Source organism: Typopeltis vanoorti, chromosome 22 (genome assembly GCF_054136105.1).
Source record: "Typopeltis vanoorti isolate ZY-2024b chromosome 22, IOZ_Tvanoo_1.0, whole genome shotgun sequence".
Taxonomy (NCBI): domain Eukaryota; kingdom Metazoa; phylum Arthropoda; class Arachnida; order Uropygi; family Thelyphonidae; genus Typopeltis; species Typopeltis vanoorti.
The window spans coordinates 17,401,579-17,420,579 of NC_143570.1; the positions used below are offsets into that span (position 1 = coordinate 17,401,579).

A 19,001-nucleotide genomic window follows, 5' to 3' on the forward strand; every position below is an offset into this window, starting at 1 on the left:
GGCTAAAATTGCGAAACGCATCAAAAATTAACAAATTATATAGAAGCATCATCGACTTGCTCGGTCGTTTCTTTCTTTTTGGGAGGGGAACTTTTGTTTTGAATTATGGAAAGACCTGGATTGGAATAATCTCGTCTATGACCAGAGAAACCCAAGTTCTTCTCCTCGAAGATGGGACTCGACTAAAGCCGATGTATTATGTCTGTGAATTTTATGTTCATCTGGTTGTCTGTTTCGTGGATGAAAAATACTGTCACTGTATGAGATTGACTAACTCGGCCTCATTTGAAAGACCTAGTAAAGGTTTTACGTCATAGACAGGATTTGGACCAAGGTCTTTTCAGCCAATATTTCCAGTCGATACCGAATGAGCTATGGAGGCTCCATTGATGCTCTTTAGTTGGAAAGATCTGGATCATTCTCGTCCAGGATTCGATCAGTATTTACTAGGTCTTTTCACACGAAGTTGACTTACTTTTATGTGGAGTGGCAGGGTTTTCATCTTATGAAATAGGCAAACTAACCCCTCCAAAAAATGCAAATTAACAGACATAATATATGGCCTCATAGCCTTGGTTGATTCAACTTCTCTTCTAACTCAACTCACCTTAGCATCAATCGATACCGACTGAGCCATGACGGCTCGTAGGGTAGGGTGAAGAGAATGAAGCTGTAATATACCAGAACAGTTAAAAAGCTTGGTATTATGGTTCGCATCGTATGTGTATTTGAAAATTTGATTATAAGTTAACTGTTTTATGATAGAAAATATTAATATTTTCATCTCTCAACTTGCTAAAAGCTTTAAGAATTATTCGATTTGAATTGATTTCACCTTTTCGCAAATTAATAAAAGATTAATAGAAACAGAAAAGATTCCGCATAGCGTAATAATCCATCTAACCATAGCAGCCGATTTATAACTTTCTCTAATTGGTGCGAAGCCCAGAGGATTACCATTGCATTACATTCCTCCAGTTTACTGTCTACAATAATGCCGTAGTATTGTTATGCAATCATGTTGCTAATCATTGCACCAATTAGCACGTGCTCAATTACAGCAGCTAACAATATAGGGCTTTGTATAATGCAGTTTCACACAATTTTGTGAGTCACGATCAGTAATTTAAAGTGGTCCAGTTTAAGCTGATATTGAAACATCTCTGTAAATTTTAGTTCACACCATTAAAATGCTCCAAGGCCAGTTTCTACGGAGGTATCAGAATTTTCCTCTCGAAAACTCATCCTTCAAAATGAACTTGTCAGAATATAAACAAGTACTTATCTTACAAATTACAATCAATAGCAATATAGTACTTTAAATATATGCCAGATAGATATATTGATCATTGGCACACTCACGAAAGGTTTACAACCTCGTAAAAGTGTAGTGTGTTATTACTGCGAGTAAGCTAAGGCTTTTTTTCTGTTTATTTTTTAAACTTATTCTGAAACCTGCTGTAAAGACTAAACATGGAACTTATTCATGCCAAGGGAAATGAAACTGTTTTATCAGGCAAAAGCAGGCTACTTACATCCCATGTTCATGACGACGGAATTCGAACTCACAGCCTTGGTTGGAGAGCGGATAAACTAACAACTCGGCCAACCAAACCTGGATGTATGCGTGCTTTTCAATAGTTCAATGTTTTCATGAAGCAATTAGGCATTCGGTTGATTCTCTCTCTGAGTAACGACGTTGATCTCAGGTGGAATTGGCAAGTTTTTTCCCTTTCCGGGAACTAGGGCGTTTGATTCCAAAAAATAGGCAACCGGCAAGAAGAGCACATACACAGTCGTAAGTCATGGCTTAGCTGCTTCGACTATAAATGAAATAAACCAGTAGAACCCCATGGAAGGACGTTTGATTCCTTAGTGCTAGATCGCCAGAAGCAAACTATTATAAGTTCCATTGTAGTCACCGACTGGAGGAACTTTCCCTGATCCTCATGAACAACTAAACCATTGACCGTAGAGCTTATTATTTCAGACAGTAATATGTATAATACTAGGGACCGCGACATGGCGGCGGTTGGTAGCTTTGGAGCAGTAATCTATGAAGTCTAAGAGTGCCTTTTTAGCCCCAACTTTTGCCGTCTTCAAAAGTTAAGGCTAAGTGGTATCGAAATTCCTTTGGGAAATAAAAGGCGTTAATTTATTTTATATTTTATTTTGACTAATATTCTATGACATAACAAAGTCTAATATTTATAAGATGTGGACTTTAGGATTTGCTTTTTTCTATTGAAGATCGGCAAGACGATCCCCATCCACTTTTCATTAGTATCTTCTTGATTTTCTGTAGTAATGTTAGTTAAAGCGCAAGTTAAGTGAGCAGAGAATATAATAATAATACTAAACTGGACTTATTGATATACACGTGACTCTCTAGGACGTTCTTTCCTTTCATCATCCCTATCCGTTGTGTAATAAATTAGTCTATATTTAGATGCAGGGGTACGACTGAGGAGAGTTAAGCGAGGAAGCTGGGGGAGAGTAATTGTTTCCCTGTCATGTAGTTATTTTCTATTAGTGGACCCACTAATATGTAAAAATAAGTCTCGTCCGCTTGTCGAACCAGGAAGTCGCAAAAATGGACTTTCACGGTCGTAATTTGTGTATTCGACGGATACGTTTTGCTATTATTAGACGAAAACACACGCACATGCGCAGTAAATACAAATTAAATCTGAGGTAGTGGAAGATGAACAGAAATGTCAGTCGGCTTTTCGGTCTTCATTAGAAATATTTCCTATTATTTTCATGCCGAGCGGAAAACAAAAATGTTGATAACCTGAATGTTGAAAAACTCGCTTTAATTTTATCTTACTATCCTTCTTCTGTGCTATATTGAAAACGATGGCAGCGTCCATCTGGATCCAGTTGTTTTGCGACGATCACATTAGATTTTCCTGGTGGATCCTTGTCCAAAAAAATAAAAATAAATAAATAAACGCGTAACCTGCAAAAAAGAAAAAAAAACAACAACAGCAAATGTTTGCCTCCACACACACACACACACACACACACACACCGTTGCTGCGCCAAAGCATAAACAGGCGAGTGCAGCCGCCTCTACTGACAATTTATCCTTCTAAGCAGATATTCGTGCTAGGCTTAAACTTATGACACCGCATTGCAACGCTGCGTTTGTTGGTTTCTCCTGCACGAGGTTAGATTCCCCCCCTTCCGGGAGTGATGAGCCTGGCCCGCAGTGTTCTGTGTTCCGTCGATCTATTAGGATGTTAGACTCTGCTGCTCTTCGTGTTCCTCTGCTTCTATGGCTGACCGTTGCAGAACTGGATCGTTGTGTGTGCTTTGGAGATGTGCGGGTGGCTTTATTCTATCGGCGTACGTCTTAGGTCAGCAGAGACGCCAGCAGGAACCACACGCCAGGTGCAGGTGACCCATTCTATCGAGTAAAGCAAGAAATGCCAGTATGGCTACGCAGAACACGGTCTTGTCTGTTTCCCAGCACCTCTCTATGATTGGCTGCATAACAATGAATTGTGCTCAATGGAGGAACACGTGCGATTTGCTGTGTGACGCACGCTATACAGCGTACGAGAAACACGAATAATGGAAAACAGGAATAGGTCTTATCATAGCAGTTACAAAGAAAAAGAGAGTTCTTGTTAGTTTAATGAATAACGGTTAATTTTTTTTTTTGATGTGTTAGTGTTGTTGATGCCTAAAAGAAGCTGATCTTATCATTGCATCAGGTAGTCGTTCATTTTCTTATATTAACTAATTATATTTACTTAAATAATAAGATATATATTTTCAACCGAGTTCCCTTTCTCATTTCTGTTATTACACTAATGATCGGTTCTTGTAATTCGAAAATTTAGTTGTGCCATCTACCGGGAAGATGTGGAAAACTTATTGTAATATTAATTGAGAAAGAGTTCTACACAAATGATAATGAGAGCAACTTTTTTTTTTTTTTTAATCTACGTAATTTAGCAACTTAAAGATCATTGGAGTCACTAGAAATAAGTGCGTATCTAATACTTAGGCGCATTACTTGTACTTTTTATACAAACTCGATACAAAACCTCTAGCATGTTGGATGAATAAACAGGATTCAGTTTCAATATGGACATGTTTAATGAAGAAACTTTGACTAGATGAGCAGATTTTCTAACAGGTAAGATTAAGTTGCGAGTATTTACAAAGCAGAGATATTGTAATTAGTAACATATCTGCATAGAGTTATCCAGTCTCTCCCCTCTCTTTAAAATATAACTTAATACATTAATCACTCAAGTACATATTATACATGTGCTTATAAATAATTGTTAGATTTCAATTGACCTTCGAAATCTAAATTTCAGAGAAGGCAAATAGTGGTGGCTGAAATGGAAGAGAAAATGAAAAATAGGATCAATTTCGGGTTACTTGATTTTCTAATGTGAAGCTTTCTTATATGAACGTATTAATTATTTCTTGTAAGTACCTTTCAGTAATAACATTGCGCATGTTTTTTTTTGTTTTTTTTTCTTATGAACTTTTCTTTCGATTCACCTTTCCTCTTCACTTGGCCATCAATCCCAACAGACTGTCGAATTCGTTTCACTACACGCGCCACTGGTTTGATACATTTTAAACTCCATCAACAACTTTGTCCAGTTCGAAGAAACTAATCAACTTCCTGCATTACATTTTCTGTTCTCTCTTTCTCCACATCGTCAGCATCACTATCGGATTTCCTCTGGTTTTGGTCCCTTCAGAGCGTGCCCGTGTAATGTGTCACCCCAGTTTCCCTGCAACTCATTCCCTGTCTTGCTAAAACCTTCTCTAACAGCACAGTTCTGGACGCGAGAAACAAATGAGCTTGATGGTAAGTCAGAAACTACGGCGGGTCATCAATGTTTCACGAGCACTGGCCGTAAATCCCAATGTTCCATGACAGCAGACAGTCTTTTCTTGCCAGTCGCTATATCTAAAATGCATAATGACCTCCGTCACTGTCGGCGCTTGGCTTCCCGGTACGAAACTAAAAATCAGCCGAAGCTTTTGGATGATTATTATCGTCAAGGAGATGTTCTTTGACGGTGACAGACGAAACAAATTCTCCAGACTTTAAGGATTTGGTGTAGACCCAAGTATCCTGAAAATATCTCGTTAAATATCTTTTGAAGATATTTCGGATCTTTTAGCATTCCATCCCTTCCGCCAGCCAGATTATTCCATTGGCTTTTTTTTATATACCATTATTCAGAACTATTCTCGTATGCACTTTTCCATAGCTCTATTTTCGTAGTCACATTTCTTAGTTTGAATATTTGCTTTTTGTGGTGTTTTACTTTTTCATTTTCTTGTAAAGTTAGATACGTTTATTTTTATTCGTTTTAATTTTTTTTATGGCCAACCAGGATTTTTGACATTTCTCTCTCTTTTATAGTAGCTTGGGTTTTCAAACTTTCAGAACTCTAATACTTAAAAGATCATTCCAGATGCCGATGTATTTTGATGATTACCTTCATATCTGGTTTAAAAAATGGTCGTCATTAGAATACGTCATAGTTGAGTTCTTTATAATTTTATGAAATCGACCATCTTGAAGTTTTATTATTGTAGTAGTTTGATCTCAACTTAATTACTGTCTGAGGTGTTCTTTACGTAGACATTAATGATTAGAAATTCATCACCTGATGCGATTAATGTGCATGTTTTTGATTGTGTGTAATGCTGTACGTGTTTCACTAAGCAGTGACTTAATCTTTCTTAGACTTAGGTTAAGTTTTCCGCTGTAGTGATGTGCTTATGGCTGTAATTGTTTAAATTAAAATAGTCTGCTACCGTAATTTCAATATTAAACATTTTACATGGTGGCTTTGAGACTCTCTCAATTAGCATTCAGATTTCCAAAAGAATGGAGGCAGCAAGTGAAGAGATCCCAAAATTATGAATGAGAAAGCACCTCACTACAAATACCTCAGTGAGCGAACTATGTAGATTCGAAACTAAATGTGTTAACAGCTAATTGATCTGGCCATAGGTTTTTTAAGAGCTTTTCAAGGGAAGGTGAGGTAGTTTCATAAAACAGACAAAGCGGCCAGTGAACATCCGCAGTTTAGCGCAGTATTTCAAACTAAATCCTTAGATTTCAAAGATCCAGTACTAACATTGAAGAAAACTGAACTCCAAAGTTGAATATTTCAGCGATGTTAGTTTGCTACAATTATTTGAAATGTTTTCAGGTCGATTTCGATCGATAAAGAAATCTTGTGATACATTTTTTTAATTCGTCGTTAAGTTAAGCATTTAAATACTTATTGAAAATGCAAGCTGCATTTATTCTTACTTACGTAAATCAGGGAAACAGCTTGCTACAAGTGTTTATAGGAATACCTTAATTACGAACTTTGCAATGGTATCTGCCCCCCCCCCCCCCCATCCACCACCACAGGCGATGGTTTTGTGCGCGTTTTGTAGATCAATACTTGCAGAACCAGTTCCTTTGTCCAACATGCTAATCGGGAGTTGTTTGATATCTCCGATTCCTGGGCTTTATATGTTTTGTTATTTAAATAGTGAATCGATCGTGTCCCGAATAAGCATTGCCCCCGTAGGAGAGGTTGTCTGTTCTAATCTACATATCTATTACAATATTAAAAACAACTTAAATCCTATCTCCCAAACTTAGCCACTGCGCGCTCTCTTGTATAAGCATTCATATTAAAGAGAAAAAAATGAAATACTTAAATTAGAAACTGCTTTATTCGGAGAACTAGTTTCATAAAGTCTGCTAGGGTTAGCAGAGAGGAGTAAAAGGATTTAGGGTGATTTAGGTTTTTTCCTGTCCTGCCGATTGCTATTCAGTAACAGAGGAAAAATTACATTTTAGTGATGGAAACTATTGATGGAATTGTTTCAAATTAAGTAGTACATACCCGTACATCTATCATGATGCATAAAGGATTGAATCATGAAAGCATGTGGTCAATAATTTAGGGTTATCTTTCATATTCTCTTTCTCATGTGCACTTTCTCGTGTGAACTGCGGTATAAAGTGATTATATTAATTTTATTGAGCACAATCCGATATTAATTATTCACTAAGTCAGTGCCACTAGAATAAATCATACGGAAACGAGATGTATGTTATTGCAAAGATGAGTAATGGACATTTAGAATTAACAATAAATTTTGTGTAAATCTGAGAAAACGTACTCGTGAAATGTTAAAGCTAGTCTGGAAGAAACTAGGACCAAAACCCTTAAAAAATGAAAGACCTCAAAGAAAAATGCATGAAGCGGTCTACTGGCAACCCACAAGGCGAAAATGTTGAGTCAGACATTTTGGTTTGTTCAGTAGACCCTTAATTGTACAGATAGTTGAGTTAGATCAAGAAACATTACTACAAGGCTGTGCTGCGAAATGAATTTCTGCAAAGGTGGTGTAAAAATAATGCTTATTCATTTTATTTTCCACGCTTAGCTCTGACTATCTGATCCATTATAGAAGACTAATTTACAATGACCGATTCTGAAGAAGGAAAGAAGTCTTGGAACACGAAAAAATTAATTGGTGATAGTCTGGCATCGTCCGCGCGGTTAGCCTAGTGGCTTTGCGCTTCGCAACCATATGCCTGGGGAAGGAGTGTCCTAGGCCATAGCCAAGTTAGCCGGTCTTGGGCGTGAACAGCAAGGTTTTTTCCGCCAGTTTGTCTGGGGTTTTTCATCCCGCAAGCAGGCAAATCGGACCCGTGAACACATAGGCTACAGTCATAGAAATACGGCAAGGAAGGCAACGGGAAAACCACCTTGCGTCATTATCTCCCTAGCAATCAGCTGCAACCCTCTCAACGAGAGGAAGACACAGGATCGGATCAGAGTCTGGCATCACTTACTGTTGGGTATTTCCAGTAGGAAGTGATGCAGACCTGCAAAGCAATTGCAGAAAAGGAATTGAACAAATATTTTGACCAATGACAGTTTCATTGGTTTACGTCTAAACATTCCAATGGTTGACTGTTTTGAAGGAGAGTGGGAATGAAAGTTTGAATTGACATAAGCTTATTGCTATCCTTAGATGAATTACCATTGAGATTATTATTACGTGAGACCTCCAGGGAGTCCAAGGACTTATCGAGGGATTGTTGCTACTCTACAACTCTCCATCTCAATCCACCAACCACAACGAACCGCAACTACACCAACGCCATCTACCGCCAACCATCACCACTAGTATTTTTCACAGATAATCACAAACATACATGCTCATGGCAGGATTCGAACCCGCAGCCTTTTGGCTGGAAAGCGGATACGCGAACCACTCGGGGCCAGCCAGGCGGCAGATGCTTATCACTTCATTTAGCACCGTTTCTAAACACTTCTTATGTAGTAGAAATTATTCTCGAGTGAAAGTAAATTGAACATTTGTTTTGATCAGAATGTGTACCCTTGAATTTCTTTTACCTGCCAAGGAAGGATGAATCGGAACTTTAGTGGCCACTTCTTTAATGAGTTTATAAATGGATACTAATAGTTGGACAAACATGCATTTGTGTTCCATAACTTTCTACTCTGTGGATACTTATGCTAATTAGATGTCTTTCATCCACAATAACACAAACATTTCCTATGCTGTAACACTACTTTATTCTTATATTATCGCTCCTCTGCTAGTTTCTTTGCTATTTTCCTTTTAGAGGGAATGCATGTGTATGTTTTGAAACTATCAGCGCCTTCTGGAACCTTAGAATTTAATTGCCGAGGTTGAATATTTATATTTCTGGAATATAAGATACACTCTCTGTCCAAAAAGAAACCGAACTTTTCGAAAATAGAAGAAACTAGTGGCGCCAGCCATTGTATCTTTTTGTTGTCGAAAGCTGCAACCTTCATTAGTGTTGTGTTAACTGTTTTTGATATTTGTTTCATTAGAAGCCGAGTTATAGTGCCAAGGGTGACAGTGTGTTTTGACGAACGGTCGGAAAATGAGTTTCAAACAGAGAGCTGCGATTGACGTTTGTATTAAACTTGGTAAAAGTTTTAGCGAAATGCATCAAATGCTTCAAAAAGCATACGGTGATGAATGCTTATCCCGTACTCAAGTTTATGAGTGGTCTAAGCGATTTCAAAGTGGTGGTGAGACGTTTGAGGACGACGAAAAGCCGGGCCGTCCAAAAACTGGACTGAGTGAAGTTAACATCCAAAACGTGCGTACTTCATCAAAGAAAACACGACATCGTCCGTGAAATTGATTGAAGATGAATTGGGGATTCAAAAATCAACTGTGCACAACATTTTGACCGAGAGTTTAGGCCTTCGTAAATTGAACTCGCGATTTGTTCCCCACAAGTTAACCGATGACCAAAAAATGTATCGAATTGAACACTGCAAGGATCTCATTAAAACCGCCCGTAAGGACTAAAACGTCCTTGAAATGATCATTACTGGTGACGAAACGTGGTATTTTGAGTATGAGCACGAAATCAAAGAGCCACAGTGCTGAGTGGAGACCACCAGAAGAGGGCATCTGAAAAAAAGTCGCTTGGAGAAGTGAAAAGTAAACACAATGCTGATTTGTTTCTACGATTCCAAGGGCATTATCCACAAAGAATTTGTTCTTCCTGGCCAAACGGTCAATTGTGAGTTTTATCTCGAAGTTTTGAAGCGATTGATAGTGAGAATTCTTCGCGTACGGCATGAATATCGTGATGCAGGCAGCTGGTCACTTTTTGCACGATAATGCACCATCTCATCGTCCGAACATTGCGAGACAGTGTTTGAGCAAAAACCAAGTTTGTGTGTTGGATCACTCGCCGTATTCACCTGATTTAGCACCCTGTGACTTCTTTCTCTTTCCCGACTTCATTTGCCGATGAAAGGAAAGTGATACGACACCATTGAAAACGTTCAAGCGGCAGTAACCACGACCCTCAACAGTATCCCAAAAACTGATAAAAAAAAACTAATTTAACGAATTAATTGACCGTGCCAAACGCTGTATCGAAGCTGAGGAAGAGTATTTTGATTGAAATAAATGATTTGAATAATTATAATTGGCCTGTGTTTTATTTTCTATCAAACGTTCGGTTTCCTTTTTGGACAGAGGGTGTATGTAATATCACAATGTCATTTTCAGCATAATTCGGTACGTAAAAGCAAGTGTTCTCTAAGTCTGCAATGATTACAATCATAGTGTATTTTGTAACTCGGTTAAGTTTTATACTTTATTAATGTCTCAATATATACATGAAAGCTGAACGTAAAAACGGAGCAACATTAGATGAAGGGAAGATATTTTTAATATTAATTATTCATAAAAGTCTGCTTAATATACATTTTTCAACCAGGTTATTATGCACACACCTACATAATAGAAGTTGCGCTACCATAAGCCAAATACACTCGTTTCGTTGGGCATTTTACCTGATGCCAAAAGTGTTCCACAGGAATGGTGGTCTATGCAGATTGGACATGACAGATTCTTGACACAAACATCTCGTTCGTCCCACGAACCTTCAACTGGGACTGACGGTTAGATGCTTGGTGGCCATTTCAGGACAGTTATCTGCATTTGTGACAGAACGAAGTATCCGATATAAAACAACTGTTGAGAGAGCGTTGGCACTTTGTACAATTCATAGTACTAGCAAGCTTCTCACGTAAACTATCTCTAGTCTTGTTGAACCTGTGTAGGCTGGATATTTTTTGGTGTTGAACCATTTTCGGTACAGGCTGGCTATTACACACGAAAACTCCGAACAGGAAAGGCTGCAGTTTTAGTACTAGGACATCTAATACTGGTGCAAGTATTAGATGTCCTATTAGAAAGCCAATTAATTTAGATTGGGCTAATCCTCGACACAAAGTATTCGATATGAAGTAACAGTTGAGATAGCGAATAAACTGAAGAGGATGAATCTGGTCGGCAGTAATGCTCAAGTAGACTTTGTCATGTAAACGTCAGTCCATCTGAATAAATAGAAAAATAGAGAATAGTGTGTGCGCGCGCCCACCCACCCACCCTTCCCCTTATTTGCATCCCTGCTTTAGAGAGCCCAGAATTACACGTCAATCTCTAATAACACGTGGATTCCATAGGTGATGAAAATGTATCTATATTTTGAAAATGTTACGAATACGGAAATATCCATATTTCCGTATACTTGACATAATATTACTTATGTCCAAAAAAAAAAAAATATTACGTATGTGGAAAAATGTTACACTCGAAACATAAGTTTCCACACTGAATTCATCTCTCATTTTTAAATGAATGTAAAACTGTTCATTGCAACTGACTTCTCCATCGAATGAGAGAATTTAATAGATTTTTCTATTGCTGAAACAGACCCTATCAAAAGAGAAAAATCTATCTGAAATCTAAAATGACATCTTCGTGACGCAAATCTAAGAAACAAATGAATAGTTTCTCTTTCTCTTTGATAAATACTTTATAATTTCTCTCTTTTGCGGGTGTCTTGAAAGATGAGAAGGACCACTCATCTGCATTGGCGTCTTTCTATTTATCAGTTATAGATCGACATTGTCTTCGCATCCAGTACTCTGCAGACATAAGTAAGATGTTAGATGTATTGGACATATTCCACTTAACAGATTAAAGAACTACAGTGGCTATTAGTCAGACGAACCCTTTTTAAGAACACAGACACTAAAGATAAAATCTGTCTGAAGAATGATTTCCGTCTATCTGCATCTGCTTACTTAATCAATCATGTAAACAATCGATAGATCGATGCTAATTTAACATGAATACAAATTGCAGGTGGCAAATGACGTGATCAAGAAGTGACACCTGGGGAGTGTTTATAAAATTTAAGAACAGAACAGAGAGGGAAAAGATTCTGGGAAAACATGCTAAATATAACTTGGGCTGTCAAAAAAATAAAACAATAAATAAATGCAAGTGATAAACGAAAGAAGAAAAAGTTTTCATCTGTCATTTTTAAATGAATATAAAACTTCATTCAAGCATTTCCCCCTAGACAATCTGAACTCAGCAGTTAAATCCTAATATTCTTGTGTAAGCAATTAAATCCCTGTAATTAAAATCGTTCCATTACTGTCCACATATTAACCTTTCCGACTTTGACCTCGACTTCTAAATCGTCAGTGACACTAGTAGAACGTCTTCACTATTTATTTACTGAGTGGAACGTTGATGTGGAAGAGGAAAATATGGATTCCCTCGCGGCTACTCACACTAGCGCGACACCTAACGTCACCCTCTGGCTATGATTAATGGCTACCACATTAATCAACTTGTGTATCGTTAGCTGGGGAGTTCTACTGGAGGGGGAAAGTGTAGGGGGAAAATGGTGCTAAGTGGCGTTTAGAGTTAGCGGCATTAACAGGAAACTTGAAAACAGCCGGGAATTGACTCATTCTCGTAGAGTGATTCTGTGTAGATACCATTTTGGTTTATCAATTATTAATATAATGGTAATAGCACCATGAACGTATAACAAATATTCAGAATCGGAGGCCACGATATTTGATTGCATTTCATCAGCTGATTTTTATAGTCTCGAAGCATAAAATTCAACGGTATATTTTTAATTAACCATTTAAGTGTCATAATATAAGCAAATAAAACGCCATCATGATAATCACACACATTATTTCTGTTGTCATTGACAACGCATGCACAGTTACCCTTTTCGTTAGGGTATTGTGAATTAAACAAAAGAAAAATCATACTGAATTAAAAAAAAAGATAATTCGAAGATATTAAAGAAGAATGACGAATCTCTGAACTCCACGAATAAGCTAGACAACAACAAAAAAAAATCACTTTTGACGTCCATAGACGCCATACCTCACATGTTTTGGCAATGATGTCTTCTGCTTACAATAAGTGGTAGGGTCGCAGAGTCCCTTTCCACACAAAGTTTGTAGAACAATTACAAACATCCATGCCCATGGCGGGATTCGAACTCACGGCCTCTTGGCTGGAGAGTGGACACGCTAACCATTCGGCTAAAGACAGCTGGATTCAAAAACGTGAGGGGAGAAGTGAGTTGAATATATAGTAATTAATGATCGTAATCTTCCCTAAATCGTTTAATAAAATAATTATACTCTTAGGATAGTCTCTCAAATTTGTACATAGCAGTAAGCAATTAGGTGAAACGAACTTGGAGGGTAGTGGGTTACTTATAGCTGGTTCTTCCCTTCCATGGGTTGCTTAATGTAACGAAATTAGAGGGCGCAGTAGCACATTTAGATAAGTAGCTTCATATAAAGCGTTTACTCCTCCCTCATCCTTTTGACATTGGGAGAAAATATCAACTATAGTAGGTTGAAATTTGAATAAATATTGGAAACCGATGCAGGATAAAAAAAAAAATGGAAGACAAATAACAGGAATTTATGTAGTTTCTTTCGCTAGCAAATGAGTCGAACTCGTCAAGGAAGGTAAGATGTCACCATTTCAAGAAACTTATATGGGTTTGCCTCTCTTGCTTGTCATGTTAACTGCTGAAAGAGAATTCGAATTTTTTCCTTTCACATGAAAAAAAAAATCACTGAGAGCGACTCCTTTGTATCTTTCCGTTTAGACTTTTGATACTAGGTGCGAGTTAATTTGGGAAACTGAATGCTAATTGAAATTTGAGCTTCGATTTACCAGATGTTTATTTCAACCTGTGAAAATAATCGCGTGTGCAAAATGTGGTTTCATGGAATTGTTGTTGAATCGTATGGTCATTCAGGTGCGTGCCATTTCTTTATTCATTTGTCCTGTGTAATCATAATTTTTATGCAAGCCTACGAAAGATTATAAGGCGTATAGTACATTGATACGTCGATGGACTGAGGGTTAGATAATCTAGAAGCCTTGCTCCACCAGAATTTTATTTTCTATTCGAAGGCCAATCAAGACTAATCAAACCCAACCCTTATCAGGTGTATATAGAAATGTTATTAACAGCGTAGCGTGAATTCATAAAGTATAAAAGCAGAATAAATAAGTTCTGTTCATATATATTATAACATTTGGTCCGTGAGAACAACCCATCTAGCGCAGGTTCCGAATCCAGTGGTGATTACTTCACACGATTGTCACTTCGTTCCTAATCACCATGTTTGTAATGAAGCTGATAACAAAAATTCTCTTCATAAAGTACTCCGAAATTTTCTTCAGAACGGATTGCATTTCTCTGTAGGTTATGTAAGAAGCGTGTTTCAACCTTGCAGTTTTCATTATCTCTTTCTATTTGAGTGGCAGTCGGTTAATATGTACTTGCATACCGTAACAGCTAATAGCAGCGCCTCAACATCTCTTACAGTTGGGAGGTCGAAGTCGAGTAGGCGAACCATCTGCAGTTTTTGAGTACTTCCAAATCACAGTGGATAATGAAAATTGGATTGAGACTGAGAAAACGTGAAATTGAGTGATTTGTTGAGCTAAGGTAGCCAGTGAAACGGACGGAATTTGGGATTGTGATATTAAACCAATCCCTTTTTACCAGTGAAGATCAAAATTAAGAAATTCCATGTTAGGTAATCCTTTACAAAACATATTAAAACTAGTATAAGCAGCACCACTTTTAAGGCAGATTTTCTATCACGACATCTTATGTCACTCTTCCTACATTTTAATTGCTCCTTGCGGAGTAATTAAAAAATAGGAATGGTGAGATGTGTTGGTGACAATGAAATTCTCAAGTCAAGTTACAGAAGGCAGTTAAGCTTCACTAAGGTTGGAATTTAGTCAGTATATATTACGTGAATTGTGTCTGAAATGTTTTGAGATATTTCTGTTTTTTATCTCCAGAATATTTAGTTTTATTGGTTTCATTTGTTTCGGAGTAATATTTGAATCTTATATGAATTTTATGGAACTAGACCTTCCTATCGACGAATCACTTTGGTTGGAAAACGGGTTCCAATCCCTGCTGGAGCAAAAAGAACTAATTACGACTTTTCAAGTGAAGATTGATTTAGTCGATCTCATACGGATGTAGGCTTTTAATTTAGCAAAATAGGCAAACTGGTAAGATGAACACCATGTCAGGATAAAATTACACAGGAAAAAATTACACGGGAAAAAATTGCGCTGCAAAAATTACACGAGGACGAAATTACACAAAGAAAAAATTACACATAGATAAAAATACACTAAGAAAAAAATTAAAAAGAAAAAATGCAGAAGTAAGAAATTTCGAAATTACAAGTAATTACGAAATTAAGAAATTAAACAAAAAATCACACATAGATAAAAATATACTAAGAAAAAAATTAAAAGGAAAAATAGGAAAATATTTACACAAGTAATTTCGAAATTACGAAATTAAGAAATTACACAGGGAAGAAAAAACAAAGCAAAAATTACACAAACAAAAAATTACACATAGATAAAAATACACTAAGAAAAAAATTAAAAGGAAAAAAATACACAAGTAAGAAATTACACATAAAATAAAAAAATGTACAAAATTTATAACCAGCAAGGGGTAAATCACTAGTGCAGATTTGGGCAAGGGGATTAGGGAGGTGGTTGGAATGATGTAGTGATTAGCTACCCTAATTAGTACTTACCTCAGATTTACAAGGAATAATTTCCTAAGGTAAAACCAATTGACAATTGTTAATCACCATGAACTGGTCAAGAATTTCTAAGAATTGTTTGGGTGAAGATATATAAGTAAATTTTTGTCTTACATTCTTTAGTTCTAGTTTAGTGACTCGTAATACAACTAGCGTATAACGTGCATCGTAATAAATTTCGTGATTAATTTTTTTAAATTCATTTTTAATTTACCCATGGCTGATTTTGAGTACGGCGTTAGTAATGAAGGTGGTCAAATTATAATTTACAAAGGATTTGAGTTTGTTCGTCACCGTGAAACTGCTATCGGAACTATTCATTGGCGCTGTGCAAAGTTTAGAACTTTATATTGTCGATCACTGTTCCATACCAGAGACAACAAGATTATCCGTGAGTCTTCAGAATACTGTCACGTTAATCGGACTTTTGAATCTGAAGCTCATCAACTTGCAAACCAAATGAAAAGAAAAATGTCGAATCCAGGCGCAACGGCTCGTGCAATTATAGCTATCAGTTTAGTGACTGTATCAGACGGATTAAAAATGTGCCTACCGAAGAAGAGCTCCATGACGAGGCGATTAAATAGATCCAAAGCTAAAACAATCGGAAACGTTCTGTCAAATCCAGATAACAAAAATTTTGAAATACCAGAGAAGTACTCTAAATGGATTATTCATGATTCCGGGGTAGAAGGTCCAGAACGATAATACTAATTGGTCACAAGACTCTTCTAGATAACGATTTTTGGCTACCAGATGGTACATTTAAAGTGGTTCCAGAAATATTATTATCAGTTATACAGTATCCATGTCCAATATGATTCAGGCGTCGCTTTTCCTTGTCTACTGGCTCTTCTACCAGGGAAAAAGGAAGAAATATACGTGAAGATGCTGAACATGTTACTGGGGAAAATTCCTCAAGCTCGACCACGAAACATTTTGACTAATTTTGAAACAGCACCAATGAATGCTTTCCGTACCGTGTTTGAAAACAGCGAAATTGGTGACTGCTTTTTCCACTTATCACAATCTATTATACGCAAAGTAAATGAATGTGGACTAAAATCTCTATATGACTCCAATCAGTCATTTGCAGTACACATTAAAATGTTACAATCACTTGCACTTTTACCAGAAGAAGAAGAAGTGTTAGAAACATTTTTAGACGTTGCTGATCTGTTCTCTAATTTAGACGAATATAATGAACAAATTGAGCAAGTTCTCCTTTACTTCCAACGTACATATATTCGAGGTCGACAGCTCAGGAACGGCACTTATGGACAATCTCTATTCAATATTTCTACTTGGAACCATAGACACTCTGCAGCCAACTGTATAGATAGAACTACAAATTGTATCGAAGGATGGCACTATGGACTTCAGTCCCTCTTTCAGTGTTCCCATCCAACTGTTTGGAAATTTTTGGATAACATTGTTAAAGAATTTTTTTACAACATGCAAACTATTTGCAGCATTTAACTGGTCAACGAAACCCAGGACGTAGGTACATTTCGTTAAAATAACGTATTTCAAATATTGTACAAAATTACGACTAATAGACGATTGGATTTTTACGTTGTATAGCTTATATGACTTAGTGTTTGCTTTTTATTATTTTTTAAAATAAAAGTAATTTTTGCAATATTAAGAAAGTTTGTGTTTAATTTGACACAAAATACCAATAATATTTAATCGAATTAAAGTCAACAGGTAGGTCTTATAAAGTATTATAAAATTAACGGAACTCTTATCTGAAAATAAATATAAAATTCATCATAAAAATTTAAAAACTCTAAAGTAAAAAACTTCGGTGTGAATATTCAAATTGGTGTAATTTTTTCCTTAGTGTTTTTTTTATCTATATGTAATTTCATCCTTGTGTAATTTTGGCAGTGTAATTTTATCCCGTGTAATTTTAACATGTAACCGATGAACACACACGCATTTACCGACATAGCGGACAGTAATCAGTAATCAGATGCCAAGTTACTTTGCTGTGACAAGCCTTTGAATCTAATACGAGAAGAAAATAAGATGGAATGGGAATTTTCTGGAATATGTAGTTGAGAGCTCTTTAAAATGTGCTTGGCATGTAGGAGAGAGCATAAAGTTCTTCCAAATATAACTTCGATAATTATCTCTCACTAAATCGTAATTTTCTCGTTCCAGACACTCAAAATTATTCATTCTGTATTTCTTCTGTAATATTTGCTATTACTCTCCCCAAGAGGAGGATAACATAGTAAATTTGAATACGAAATATAGCAATTTTCATTAGCAAATTGCTAATGCAAATTGGAGTTTACCTGGATTTCTGTTAATTTTAACATGAATATTTGTCTCAGAAGGATTTTGAAAAAGTCTCCCTTTTACTATGAAGTTTTTCCGTATCTCAAATATATTGGAGGTGACTTTTTCAAGTAACTCAACAATATTTTATTGTGAAGTTTAGTTGTTCATGTGAAAACAATGCCATAAATGTACTTGAAAAACTTTGTGTATCAAATTTCCTCGCCACCTTTTTTTCACTCAAAGTTACTTTAATTCTGCACGTAGATGTATGTCATGAACGAGATTAATAATTTTAATATCTTGGGCTCCTAAGTATAAGTAGTACTCCACTTAATGATATTGATCTCTTGAATAGACAGACATATTGACTAGATTTGAATTATCATGGAAATTTTCATGGGATAAACTGATAATATTTTGCAATCGTTTTTAGGAAATGGATTCATCTGCATATTCAAATCTGACAAATCTTTATGAATGGATATATATATAGAAAAAAACCTAATAAATTTAATAATAAACCAATGTTCTAATATATCTTCTGTGATTAAAAATAATTTCTCGGTAATCATTAATAGATCAAAATGGGAAACAGCTATTTTTAATAGGATGTAACTCAAATAGTAGGATGCTGTAATTAATTGCTATAGACAAAAATATTCCTACACAAAAAAGTGGGAAAATCAGCTTCAGACTTCAGTTGAGTATCCAAAACACTTTTTTATAAGGATAACGGAAACTCGTAATATTATTATGAAAGGGGAAAATATAATCAAAAAGAAGAGACTTCAATCTTTTAACAGCTTGAAAGGAGAACATCCCTTTCATTGCGCACATTTTGCCACCCTTTAAAGTGAGACTAATCTGGTAAGTAAGAAAGAGGAGACATGAAAAATGAATGGAGAACCAAATACCGAGAATAAATACTTGTCTCAATTGAACGTCATTTAGTGGAAGCGTTCTATTTTTAGCAATGAACCCACATTAACAATCACACCTATTGGCAATAGAAGTCAACGTGTAGAAGAGTCTTAACTCGAATTGCAAAATTCAGACGCGGGAGCATTACACGTAAGTGATATGTGGCAGCGGGTGGCATTGGAACACAACAGGAATGATGAATGGTTTTGAACTGAAGTGTTAAAATTGGTATACTCCCAGTAAAATAGTCTGTTCTAT

General features: G+C 36.3%; 1 protein-coding gene across 6 annotated transcripts in view; it reads left to right on the top strand.

The window, feature by feature from the left end:
- LOC150094189 (protein still life, isoform SIF type 1-like) overlaps positions 1–19,001 on the top strand; it is an 881,056-nt gene that overhangs the window by 43,938 nt on the left and 818,117 nt on the right. The window contains exon 1 of one of the 6 annotated variants that reach the window (XM_090412286.1): positions 3,696–3,722. The exons of the other annotated variants lie outside the window; for them this stretch is intronic. The gene's annotated coding sequence lies outside the window, so the exon portion shown is untranslated. Of the gene's footprint in view, positions 1–3,695; positions 3,723–19,001 lie in introns of those variants that run through there. 6 annotated transcript variants of the gene reach the window in all.